At 43.3% G+C, this 12,878-nt stretch overlaps 1 protein-coding gene across 3 annotated transcripts in view; it reads left to right on the top strand.

Annotated features, from left to right (window-relative positions):
* The window catches only part of CHRM2 (cholinergic receptor muscarinic 2), a 175,559-nt gene that overhangs the window by 151,964 nt on the left and 10,717 nt on the right, over positions 1-12,878 (top strand). The window lies entirely within an intron of this gene.

Below are 12,878 nucleotides of genomic sequence, written 5' to 3'. Positions count from 1 at the left end.
CAATGATTTAGGGTGGAAGGCAGGAAGCGGGGGGGGGGGCATCAAAATTGAGCATCACACAGGGCACTGCTGAAATTTGAAAGCCTGAAGTTCACCACTGACCAGGTCCTATTAACCTCCTGCAAAAATGATGACGTGGAAGGTTGTCCATCACCTCTAAGGCCATAATGCACAGCGGGTGTGCATTCAGGTGTGGGTGGGAGGTTTTGTGGGAGCATTCTGGATTATAGTGCTACACTTCTGTCTCATTTTCTGACATTCCTTTCACACTTATGGATCTTGGGCTTTTTGTTCAATATACCATCAGGTCATGCTAGATTTCATTCACACCAGTGGTTGTGTGGTGGGGCACAACAGTGAATGTCATTGGAAAGGTCCCTACTCCCCACACACATACACCCGCACAGGTGTACTTCTGTTCTCCCTTGATACACCTGTGAAAACAGTAAGAAAGAACTGTATGCTGGTATACTGCCCCCAAATTCTGTCATTTTATTTCCACAATTTTCTGGGTTGATGGGGTTGCAAACAGGTTATTTCTGGAACAAATTAACACAGAATTGGGCACTTCTACTATATTCTGCTTAGTTTCCAGAAGTGGATTTTTTATCATGTAAAAGCTCAAATATAATATGGAAATTAACAGTTATGGAAATGTTGGGGAAGTGGAACAAACTGTCATGTGAATGCAGCCCTGGTCACTGGTGAGGGTGCCTATTTTCCATCTCTGTCCTGTCTTGTGCTTTGCGTTTCACATCTGCAAACATTTCATATGTTAAACCAGGACATCTGAAATATGCTATTAAACAAAGCAAAGAACTTAAAAAATAATGATGCAGACATGTCCTAAATATTGGAGGGAGGCAGGGATCTGTCAAAAGGGAAATGAATGGCTGGCCTATTTTGATGGAACAGATCGGAGAAAAAATCAGATTTCTTTTTGGCAGCAATTCTCAAGTGAGCCATTGCTAGCCCGTTTCTCAGTGCTAATAAGTACATACAAGTTATTACTGCAGACAAACAAGATACAAGGTGGGCCAGCCAATTATTGATTTTACTAACCCCTGGATCGCCTCTCTTAAATATACACAACTGTAGCAGGAAGTGCCTGAGGCTAGCTGCTCATGGGGAGAAATGTCTCGATTTTTTATACCTGTGCACGCCGCCATCTACATGCTCTACAGCTATTTCATTCAGAAGGCTGTGACTGTCTGGTTCATAGAGAAAACATACTGAATGAGTCACCAACAGACCAATGGTATCGTTAGGCTTGCTAGCCCAAATCCAAAGGCTAATGATCCCATGCTTATGTCATGCTCAGCATTAGTCCTGCTGGGATATTTTAAATATGTGAAGTTAAAATTCAATTTGATTGCAGCCGCAGCCTCTGTAATTAAAACAGGTACAGATTGCTTATGAAATGTGACATACCCATGGTGTTTCAGGGATTTATTAATAATGGAGTCACTGTTGTGAATTTTAAAAGCTATATGCACAGATACATTGTGATATGAATATTCATGTGTCTCTGTGGGCCTGTGGTGTTTCAGACTATAGCGATCCCAGGAAAATGTAGATTTATGGCAGAAGAAGAGTATAGGGCCTCAGTAAGGTCCATTACAGGTCATTGGCCAGGCTGCTAGGGACTCATGAGATTTGGGAGTCCAACAAAATCTGGGAGGACACAGGTTCTCTATTCCTGGTCCAATGGGCAAGTACTAAGTTTCGTTTTGGAAGATCTGTAGTTATGGACATTGCTCAGATTTTGGAGGAAAGATAGAGGTCCTTTAATGAAACTCAGAAACCCCACTGAGTGTCTTTCTTAAAAATTGGCAAAGCCTGCCTCCGATAGCCTTCTAGTCTAAGGTGTCATCAGAAAAATTAAGACTGAATTCACTCATATATGCTCTCTTACTCAATGAATACAGGCAACATCAACCAAAGATTTTTGTGTGAAATTCATGGCTATTACAGATCAACCACGCCAAGGACTTCATATCAACCAAATAGTTCTTGATAGGGACAGAGAAGGATTTTCTTGGGTCTACATTTCTAAGCACCTCTTCAACTAATAACATGGATTGAAATGTAATTATCCTTTAGTTTTTGTATTTATCTGAATTTTGCAATGCATTTCTTGGAACAAAACAATCTACCAAATGCATAAAAATGTGTGGTTGGGGGGGGATACATCTAGAAATGTGTGCGTTGAGATAAAATGCATATGTTAATAGTCTCCAAATATGAATATTTCTGGTTTGGGATTTTAAATATATATATATAAGTCACTCACAACATACATGGGGATTATGCTCCTGGTCATTGCACATACAGTGGTGCCCCGCAAGACGAATGCCTCGCAAGACGGAAAACCCGCTAGACGAAAGGGTTTTCCGTTTTTCGATGCGCTTCGCAGGACGAATTTCCCTATGGGCTTGCTTCGCAAGACGAAAATGTCTTGCGAGTCTTGAGATTTTTTTCGCTCCCCAACCCCTTTTTCTAAGCCGCTAAACCACTAATAGCCTTTTAGCAGCTAATCCGCTAATCCCTTAAGCCTTTAATAGCCGCTAATAGCCGCTAAACCGCTAATAGCGCTAATCCGCTAATAGGGTTGCTTCGCAAGATGAAAAAACCGCTAGACGAAGAGACTCGCGGAACGAATTAATTTTGTCTTGCGAGGCACCACTGTATAAGCAAAATCATGTAAAGCTAGAAATCTCCTGAAAATCATTTTTTAAAAATGGCACTTACTGGTATAACTGCCTCTCTTACACTCCAACCTCCTTTGATGTCTCTCCAAACTATTCTACACATCCCTTCTTCTTCCTCTTCCTCTTCCTCTTCCTCTTCCTCTTCTTCTTTGATCACTCATAGCTGAGTAAGATTGTCTTCCATGAATACTGTCTTAACAGTGAGTCCGTAAGTGACTGTGGAGGCCACTTCTGGCTCCACAAATCCTTCCACAGTTGGGACATAGGTTTCTGGGCAGGAGTTGATCATGGTCAGGATTTGCCAAACATGCCTTCCTCTTAGCTTGTTTCTCCCTTTTGTCTGGAGTTAGTGCTTCTTCAACGTCCACAACCCCTTTGCTATTCTCCAATTGGAGTGCTCACAGCCCAGTGTTTCCCAGTTGTTGGTGTTTATGCTACTTTTTTTTAGATATGCCCATTCTCCAGTCAACCTCTCCAACTGCCTCTTCTGTACCAAAGCACTCTCATGAAGGTTGCTGGCTGTTCCCCTCCTCCCCAATCTCCCCTATTCTCCCACCTCCACCTTTTAAAATGCCATTTTTTGGCAACTGCCCCTGTGTACATCATTTTTGCATCATTTTAAATTTAACAATTATTAATTTTTTGCAACATGCATAAAGCTGTGACCACATGTTAAATAAGCATAAGTTGTGAGTTAACTGTATATTAATGTGGAAACGGAACATAACGGAGTTACAAATTCACACATGTAAAACTGACATGAAGCAAAGATAGACTAACGCCGAGTTTTTTTGATGGAGTTATTTCACACAACCAGCTGAGCAAAGCTGAGTGATAAGTCTTCCAGTGATGAGATGTCAGTGATGAAAATTCATGGTAAAATTAAAACAGTTGTTAGCTATTTCTACTCTCAAGCACATTTATTCCAATGACTGCTGCTTTGTAGAGCACTCAAAAATCACACAGCCCTAGCCTAGACTATTTGTAATGGGCAGGGTGTCTCATATATTCACTTACTGAATGTTTCGCTGGGGAATGATTTGCATGTGCGAATCAGCCTTCACAGCTAGAGCTTTCATTTCATCCAGTGACAACTCAGGTACAATATTTATGCAATAGAGGAAGCTTGCATATATTATTTCCCTGTAAGCCATCAAGTAATAAGACATCGTGTAGGTGTGAATTAGTCCTGCATTTCATAATCAAGACAGGGGAAATAGGGGCGGGGTGGAGTGGAGTGTCAGGGATACCTAATGAAGATTGTGTAGGGCAGCGCTAGGGTGTCAATGGAGATGGGAGTGAGGCAAATTTGACTGATAAAAGGTTTGCTGGAGTCAGTGCTTTTTTCTGGAGGGACAAAGGGGGACACATACCCCTAAAGATTTTGTGAATCTAAGTTTGGCCTCATTGAGGGGGAGGTATTTCAATATGAGTAGGAAAATGAGAGTACCCCATAACATCTTTTTAGGGGGGGGGAAGCACTGACTGGAGGAGGTTTTGTTGTAATGGCCATGAGGTTCCAACTAGTACTAGGCTCCAGTGATCTCCAGTTTCTTGAAAGTTTTCTTCCTCTAAAAAAGAGACTTCTGCTTTTCTGTCTTATTTACAGGAGACACTATAGAATTTCTGTGGGCATGGGGTTGAGTTGACCTTATGGTTGAGGGTGATGGGTATATTTTTCTTCCTATTCAACACTCTGCAACTTCTGAGCCAGTGTGGTGTAATGGTTAAGAGCGGTGGACTCGTAATCTGGTGAACTGGGTTGGCGTCTCCGTTCCTCCACATGCAGCTGCTGGGTGACCTTGGACTAGTCACACTTCTCTGAAGTCTCTCAGCCCCACTCACCTCACAGAGTGTTTGTTGCGGGGGAGGAAGGGAAAGAAGAATGTTAGCCGCTTTGAGACTCCTTAGTTTAGTGATAAAGCGGGATATCAAATCCAAACTCTTCTACTCTTCTTCTGCAGCTGTCTGCTTTTCCTGATCTCAAAAAGACCCCTAGGAGGAATTACTTCATACCCTCCAATATTTCTCTGATAAAAATAGGGATGAAAATAGGGATGTAGAGAAGCGGATACGGAGCAATGGATCCAAACTACAAGAAAGAAGATTCCACCTAAACATTAGGAAGAACTTCCTGACAGTAAGAGCTGTTCGACAGTGGAATTTGCTGCCAAGGAGTGTGGTGGAGTCTCCTTCTTTGGAGGTCTTTAAGCAGAGGCTTGACAACCATATGTCAGGAGTGCTCTGATGGTGTTTCCTGCTTGGCAGGGGGTTGGACTCGATGGCCCTTGTGGTCTCTTCCAACTCTATGATTCTATGATTCTATGATGTCCTAAGGAAAAGGGGAACATTCTGGTATCAAATGAGAAACTGGGACGGCTTCTGTAAATCCAGAACTGTCCCTGGAAAATAGGAACACTCGGATGGTCTGCTACTTCAGTAGGTCTCCTAAGCTTTAACTGAAATGGAGGAAGCTGAATGCTAAGCCCCTGAGATTGGTGCAGTTGCTGATTTTGTTGTTAAAGGAGATTCTTCAAATATTCCCACTTTGATTTATGTAAAAGTAAAATAAGACTTCACTTAAAAAAAAACCTAACAGCTGTCAAGAGCACGACAGATAGCCTTCCCTACTTCCTAAACTTACAGAAAAGTGTGTCATTCAGGAAAGGCTATAAAGTGCAGATCACCAGAAATAGGACTTGCAGGATGAAAGAAAGGGCACTCACAAAATCTCCAAGCTATCTTGACGGTAGGCCAACCATGAGAATTTCACTGGAATTTTTCTCTCATTTGATAAAGGCAGTTTCATTCATTGATAGAGTGGTTGAGGAAACATGAGAGACATTTGCAGGATGGAAAATCATAAAGGAGGGGAGTATGGAAAGGAAAATTCTGGAAGAGGGATGGAAGGATCTATTAATTTCATTTATCTCAGTTTTTTGTGTATCCTACCTTCAGTTCAGTTCTCCTCATTCCTGCAGCAATTTGTGATTAAACAAAAAATCCTCATGAAAGTTCTTCACCATTTTAGTGCAAATTTCTCCTAATAAACACATATTTTGTATGCACTTTTGACAAAAGTACACATTTTGCCGGCATGTCTTGCAAGCATATGATGCATTTTTATATGCTACTTTCACTAATATATTTCTTTTTATGCACCTTTCCACCTAATATATGCATTCTTGTAAGCACAGCTTAGCTGGAGAACTGCACCACAAAATTCAGATTAGTGTGAAGTTTGAAGACTGTCCGTGTTTTGCTTCTTACATTGTTTCATTAAGTGTGAATTTGATAAAGTCAGCTTTAAATGAATTGAATCACATTTCTCTCAAATTTCTGGAAGAGGGTACAGCCAAACAGGGGCACTCTGCAATGCAGCATTTAGTTGTAGCTCCTACTTGCCTTCGTTTGTCATTCCCTGGAACAGCTATTTCTTGCAAAACAGCCTTGAAGCCATTGAAAGGTTGTGCTTTAAAAGAAAATCAAGGAAAATAACCAGTGATCTATAGCTCCTTCAGCTGTTAAATATACCTTCCATTGTGTGAATGAGGCATGCATTGAAAACTGAAATAGCTATCAGCTTGAGTCAGCAATCCAAATTTGCTTCTTCTTTTTTTGCTTTTTCAGCCTGTCCCTGGGAGTTTGTGGGTAGCTTAAATAATTCCCCTATTCCTTAAATCATAGGAATAAATAGCTCAGAGGTAATGGGGTGTTTGGGATCAATTTCCTATTTGGCAGCAAAAGAACGTTGACTATGAAGAGACTGATTATTCAGGCATGCTACCCTTGGAATCTGGAATTGTTCCATCTGAATGCTTACAGAGAACCTTCTTTTAACCACACATATGCATGGAAAGGCTGCTTAAGGAAAGTTTGCCATTGGTGATGGATTTCAGAGCCTAAGTCTGGAACTCTGAAACACCCATCAACACACACAAACATGCACACACACAAGCAGATAGTGCCTTGAAGCATAGTAAGAAACAGCCCATCATGTGCGCCCACCAGCAGCACATGGGAGCTGACAGTAGTCATTGCAATCTGGTGCCCCTGTCAGCACATTTGCAGTGTCCTGTCCTCACCACTGTTGTGCTCCTCCTGTTTGAAGTCCTGACATTGACTGCAGTGACTCAGAGGTCAGGTGGACAGAGGTCAAGTGAGCACTGCAGCCTCACCAGTGTGGTGAGTGTGGTGTAGTGGTTAAGAGCGGTAGACTCGTAATCTGGTTCGCTTCCCCACTCCTCCACATGCTGGGTGACCTTGGGCTAGTCACACTTCTCTGAAGTCTCTCAGCCCCACTCACCTCACAGAATGTTTGTTCTGGGGGAGGAAGGGACAGGAGAATGTTAGCCGCTTTGAGACTCCTTCGGGTAGTGATAAAGCGGGATATCAAATCCAAACTCTTCTTCTCACCAGGCTATCCGCTGCTGCTTGAGGTGTGGACTGTTGAACTTGCACTTCGGCTGGGTGGGAGTTCCCTGAATCATCTGATTTGCATCACCATTTGCCCCCTGCAGAGAGCCAATCAACACCTATCTGGCAATCCAATATGATTTTGCCTCTTTCATTTGTAAGACTCTAAGGCAAGGAATGGGTGGGTGGGTGCATTTTTCAGCCTGAGGGTTGTGTTTCCTTCTATGGGGGCCTCATGCCAATGGGGAGTGGGGTCGCAGGCAAAAATGTGCAATTGATGTGATGATCTTTGCTCAATACCCTGTGCTCCTGCTATACACAAGCCAGAGGTTTCTGCTCACCCACCCATCCCCACCCATCTTTCCATCTAGGCAGGCAAGAGGCTCAAAGGTGCTTTCCAGCCAGGCAAAAGCATTCAATGAGTTTATGCTGCAGGATGATGATAGAGGGTGTGGCCTAGAGAGAGTTCCAAGGGGCAGATAAAGAGGCCTGGAGGACCTCATGTGACCCCTGGATGCTTCCTCTACTCTATGATTTTTTTCTGGTCCACTTTCCTCCAAACTGCTGCCCAGAACTTTACGTTCTTTCACTTTGGTGTTTCAAAAAACTGTTAATAGTTCGATTCAGAAGAGCAGCCCAATCCAGTGGATGCTTTATCAGAAGTAAGTTCAGTTGTGTCCCAGCTTTAAAGTTGGGAATAACAAGCTAAACTAAACGCCAAGTTCTCCATGTTCACCATCCCTTCTGCCTTCCCAACAAGTCTAGTGACAGAATGCCTTGATTGTTGTTATACTTAAAATATATGTAAACCATGTTTCCAAGTTCAAGCTAGCTTGGACTTACAATAACTGTGGACTTTCTGATCCAGGATTTATCCTCAAATGATCCCAGTGGGTACAATAGCATTTTCTGCTTCTTGGTTGTTCTTATCATTCGTTCTCGAGCATTTCCCTGTCACTCTTCTCTTTGAGATGCAAATGGGAGAATGGACAGAGCTTCTCTTGGAAGGCAGTTAACTTGCCCTTTCCTTTTGCTGGCTCTTGCATTAGCAGCTGAAGGAAGTGTCAGGTGAAATGCTACACAGAAAATGAGCAGAGGACATGAGGAGGAGAACAAAGGCTACTCCCTTCTGTTTTAAGTGACATCTCCAGTTGCTTCCAGATCTATAATCACAATTCTACAATTGCACAGCCTCTTCCTGTTTCAGAATTCTGATCCTCCTGGAATATTTTTTTTCTGAATTCTCATTCATTTAACATAAGAACAGCCCTGTTGGATCAGGCCAAGAGTCAATCCAGTCCAGCATCCTGTTTTCACAGTGGCCAAACAGATGCCCTTGGGAAGCCTACAAGCAGGACCTGAGTGCCATAGCTTTTCCCCACTTGTGTTTTCTAGCTGCTTGCACTCAGAGGCATACTGCCTCTAACATTAGAGACAGAACATAGCCCCCGTGGCTAGCAGCCATTGATAAACTTATCTCCCCTATATTGTCTCCTATATATTGTCAAGACCACCCAAGTCGGTGGCCATCTTGGGAAAGCAAATTTCATTGTTTAACCATGTGCCGTGGGAAGGAGCTCTCCTGAATTTAGTCACTTCCAGCAGCATATGTCGCTTGCCTCTTTCCCACTTGCCAACCGCTGAACTGTTTTACACATGCAGACTGGCATAGACTATAGTCACATTCACACCATGCATTGGAAGTGCTATGATACCACATTAAACAGGCATGGCTTCCTCCCAAAGAATTCTGGGAGCTGAAGTATGTTCAGGATGCTGAGAGTTGTTAGGAGATTCCTATACTTCCCACACAGCTCCATTTCTCACGCTGGTTTAATATTCAATCCCTCTTCCCAGGAAACTCAAGGAATTGCACCTCTGCGAAGCAAATGGGGGTCTGCTAATCAGTGCTTTTTTCCTAGGAGGGACGCAGGGGTATGCATACCCCTAAACACGGGTGGCGCTGTGGGTAAAACCTCAGCGCCTAGGACTTGCCGATCGTCAGGTTGGCGGTTCAAATCCCCGCGGTGGGGTGCGCTCCCGTTGCTCGGTCCCAGCGCCTGCCAACCTAGCAGTTCAAAAGCACCCCCGGGTGCAAGTAGATAAATAGGGACCGCTTACTAGCAAGAAGGTAAACGGCGTTTCCATGTGCTGCGTAGGATCGCCAGATGCAGCTTGTCACGCTGGCCACGTGACCCGGAAGTGTCTTCGGACAGACCTGGCTCCCGGCCTCTTAAGTGAGATGGGCGCACAACCCTAGAGTCGGACACGACTGTTGATTTGCAAGCCCCCTCCACGGCCCCTCTCACTGTCCTCGGAGCTTGCTTACCAGTAACCTCCTCTGGCAGATATCCAGACAGACCAGGGAGGTTTTGATAGGCGACATTTTCCCAAGCGTGAGTAAAATGCACAACCCCTCCCTCCTGCTTCCACAGGGGAAAGAAAGTTAGTCAGAAATCTATTTACATGATGTTTATTTCTGACATTACAGCACTAGAGAAAAACACGTCCTTTCAGTTCAGTTCTTCTAGCACGTCTGACAAGCTTCCTGTACATGTGCACACAGAAGGTTTTAAATTACACTCCTCACAGAGACTTATCCAGCCTGTGAACTTCCTGGGAAATTCTTCTTTCCCACAGATAGGCACATCATGTGATGTCAACAATCTGGCTGTCTGCAGCTGTGATGTTTCCATATACTGACAACGACTGGCCCGTACTTGCAGGGGTACCTTACCTTACCTTACCTAAACAGTTTGTGAATCTAAGTCTGGCATCATTGAGGGGCTATATTTCAATATGAGTAGGGAAATGAGAGTACCCCTAAACATTTTTTTTAAAAAAACACTGCTCCTATCAACTCTCACTCCCCCTTAACGAATTATAGCTCCCAGGATCCTTTTGGGCAAACCAAAGTCATATCTTAGTGCTTTAAATGTATTGTGTGAATGTGGCCTGTATCACGTCAGACTGCAGGAGAGGCAACAGTATTGAATTGCTCCATTGAAACAAACAGCTGGTGCCCTCCAGGTAGGAAATTGGTACTACCAGAGAGACAGAATTCTGTCTCTCCCCAGTGTGCTGGTTTACAAGATGTGACAATCAGAAGTGGCTCGCCAGGTACAGCAGAGACACTGGGATAGCCTGCTGGCAGGTGAGTTACTATGGTGTACTGGGAGAGGTGGCATGGCCTAAAGTCCAGATGGAGAGGCCCTGATGGCTACATTTAACTCCTGGGCCTGATGCTCCCTTTCCCTAGACAATGTTCCCCAAACTTGAGTCTCCAGCTGTTTTTGGACTACAGTTCCCATCATCCCTGACCACCGGTCCTGCTAGCTAGGGATGATGGGAGTTGTAGTCCAACAACAGCCATGTACCCAAGTTTGGAAAACACTGCCCTAGCATACACTGTGAGGTGTTGTGAGCATCCAGTCCCACAACCCTTCACAAACACCAGAGCAGCCTTAATCCCTGTTTCAAAGCACATTTCCCACCACTATATGGATAAATAGCTGATTGTCAGGCTAGTGATGTTGAAATTGCTCAGAAGGGCAGCTTTGATCTAGAGTAATTTGTGCTTAAGTCATTCTTTTAACCAGTTCCAGACAATTAGAACAGCGGTGAGCCAGCAGTAATTAAATGCCGTGCAATTCCTCAGGCTGGAGTAAAGGCAGGTAATAGGGAGGCAGACCACAGCCTTCCATTAATAAACTAGCTTCTTAGGCTCTCAGGGGAATATTTTTATTTGGCATTATTTCCATTCTCACCAGAGGCATAATGTACATTTGTTCAGCTAATGTTACACAACTGTGAATCATCATTTGCTGCTTCAAAGCATGCACAAAAGTTTCTTTGCTGTGCTCTTAAAAAACCCTATCATTAGGGTAGTCAGAAAATGCCAGGGTTGTAAATGCCATCGGTGTTATGGATCCTGCAGGAAATTCTAGGTGACAGGAAGCTAGGAAAACGGGGCAGGAATCTGAAGGAGCACAAAGGGCAGCTACGGCTATACACCTGTCCATAGATATACAGAATGTTGGAGACAGTCATGTTTCTGAAAGTGCTGTAGTGCTTTCGTCCTGCTTGCAGGCCTTAGAGGAGATCAGAGCGATCACTCCATTTCGATCCCAGATTAGGGGTAGGTCTTTCCCTCCCTACCATGTTCATAGCAGCTGACTCTTGCAGGAACCCAGCCTTAACCCCACTGACTTAAAAATAAGCATCATAATTGTTATTTGTCTTTTCTTTGAAATTCCTCAAATGTTTCTCCTGTGGAGAATCTTCAAGTCCTTGTTAAATTTTGTGAGAGTTGAGATTTCAGTGAACTTATTCTGGGAAACCCATTGAGACATGTAGAATGCATTCTTAGCAAAGCTCGAAAAGAATTATGAATACACATGACTGGGATTGTATTGTAACCCAATCCTTGTCATGTATACTCAGAATGATGTCCTATTGAGATCAATGGGCTTTCTCCTTGGTAAATAAACATGGGTTGCTGCCTCAATGTCAAGATTTTGCATCTAATATAGATATTTTCCTAGCAATATTCCTTAATACAGTGCATTTTTTGTATTTTCATTAATACATGCATTTATATACCAACTTTTCCTTAATACATGTATTTTGGAATACATTTGGTTGGAGAACTGCATTGCAAAAGTCAGAGAAGTGTGAATTTTGAAAGGTACCCTGTGTTTTGAGAAGTACAAATTTAGCTCGTTACTCATTAAAAGGCAAACAGAGTCAAATTTCTCCCCAATCCCTACTATGGACTTAATGAACTTACACTCCCTTTAGATGGTAATGGATAAGCCAGCCCTGCTGCAGTTGTAAGCCCTAATGCTCATTCTGCTTAGTGGACATCTGCCCCCAGGTCTTGCCCTGATAGCATCACTAAATATACATTTCGAATATAACACTTTCCATGCAATTTACAGGGCCATAGTGTACATTTCCCCACACCCTGTTTGTTGAATAATCTGCACACGTATTTCCCCTTCATAACACTGGAACTTTGAGGGATCCAATGAAGCTGGATGCTGGAGGGTTCTGGACAGCCAAAAGAAAGGACTTCTTCACATAGTGCAAAATTAAGCTATGGAATTTGCTGCCATGAGAAGTAGTGATGGCCACCAACTTGGATGGGCTTAAAAGAGGGTGAGACAAATTCAGGGAGGAGAAGGCTTTCAATAGCTACTAGTCATGATGGCTATGTTCTACCTCCACTTTCACAGGCAAGTATGCCTTTGAATACTAGCTTCTGGAAACTGCAAGACAGGAGTGTGCTGTTGTGCTCAGGTCCTGTTTTTAGGTTTCCCAGAGGCATCTGGTTAGTCACTGTAAAAGCAGGATGCTGGACTAGATAGACCGTTGGCCTGATTCATCTACTTCCTTGAGAATCACACATTATTTCCCCCTTGCCCCCCCTCTCTCTCTGTCATTTTGTCTTTCTCCTTTGTTACCACTATCTCAAAAAGGCAAAATAGGCAGTGAAAATGTATGATTCATGTGGTGAGAGATGGAATGTGCTTGTCATCAGGTTAGGAGCACAAGACAATTTTCTCACTCCCGTGGTATGCAAAATGAAGTCACTTTGCTGTGCTTACGCCCAGACGGATGAGTTTTCCCTTTCCTTTTGTCATGTACAAGTCAGGAATAGGAGTGTGGTTGGCAAGAAATCAGGTCAGAAGCAAAGGATGGCTACTTCATAGAAATATTCCAGTGTCACATTTTTATTGCTTGCATTCT

The sequence above is a fragment of the Podarcis tiliguerta genome (genome assembly GCF_965153285.1).
Source record: "Podarcis tiliguerta genome assembly, chromosome: 10".
NCBI lineage: Eukaryota > Metazoa > Chordata > Lepidosauria > Squamata > Lacertidae > Podarcis > Podarcis tiliguerta.
Note: the sequence above shows the minus strand (reverse complement) of the source record. Positions and strands in the feature narration are given on the sequence as shown.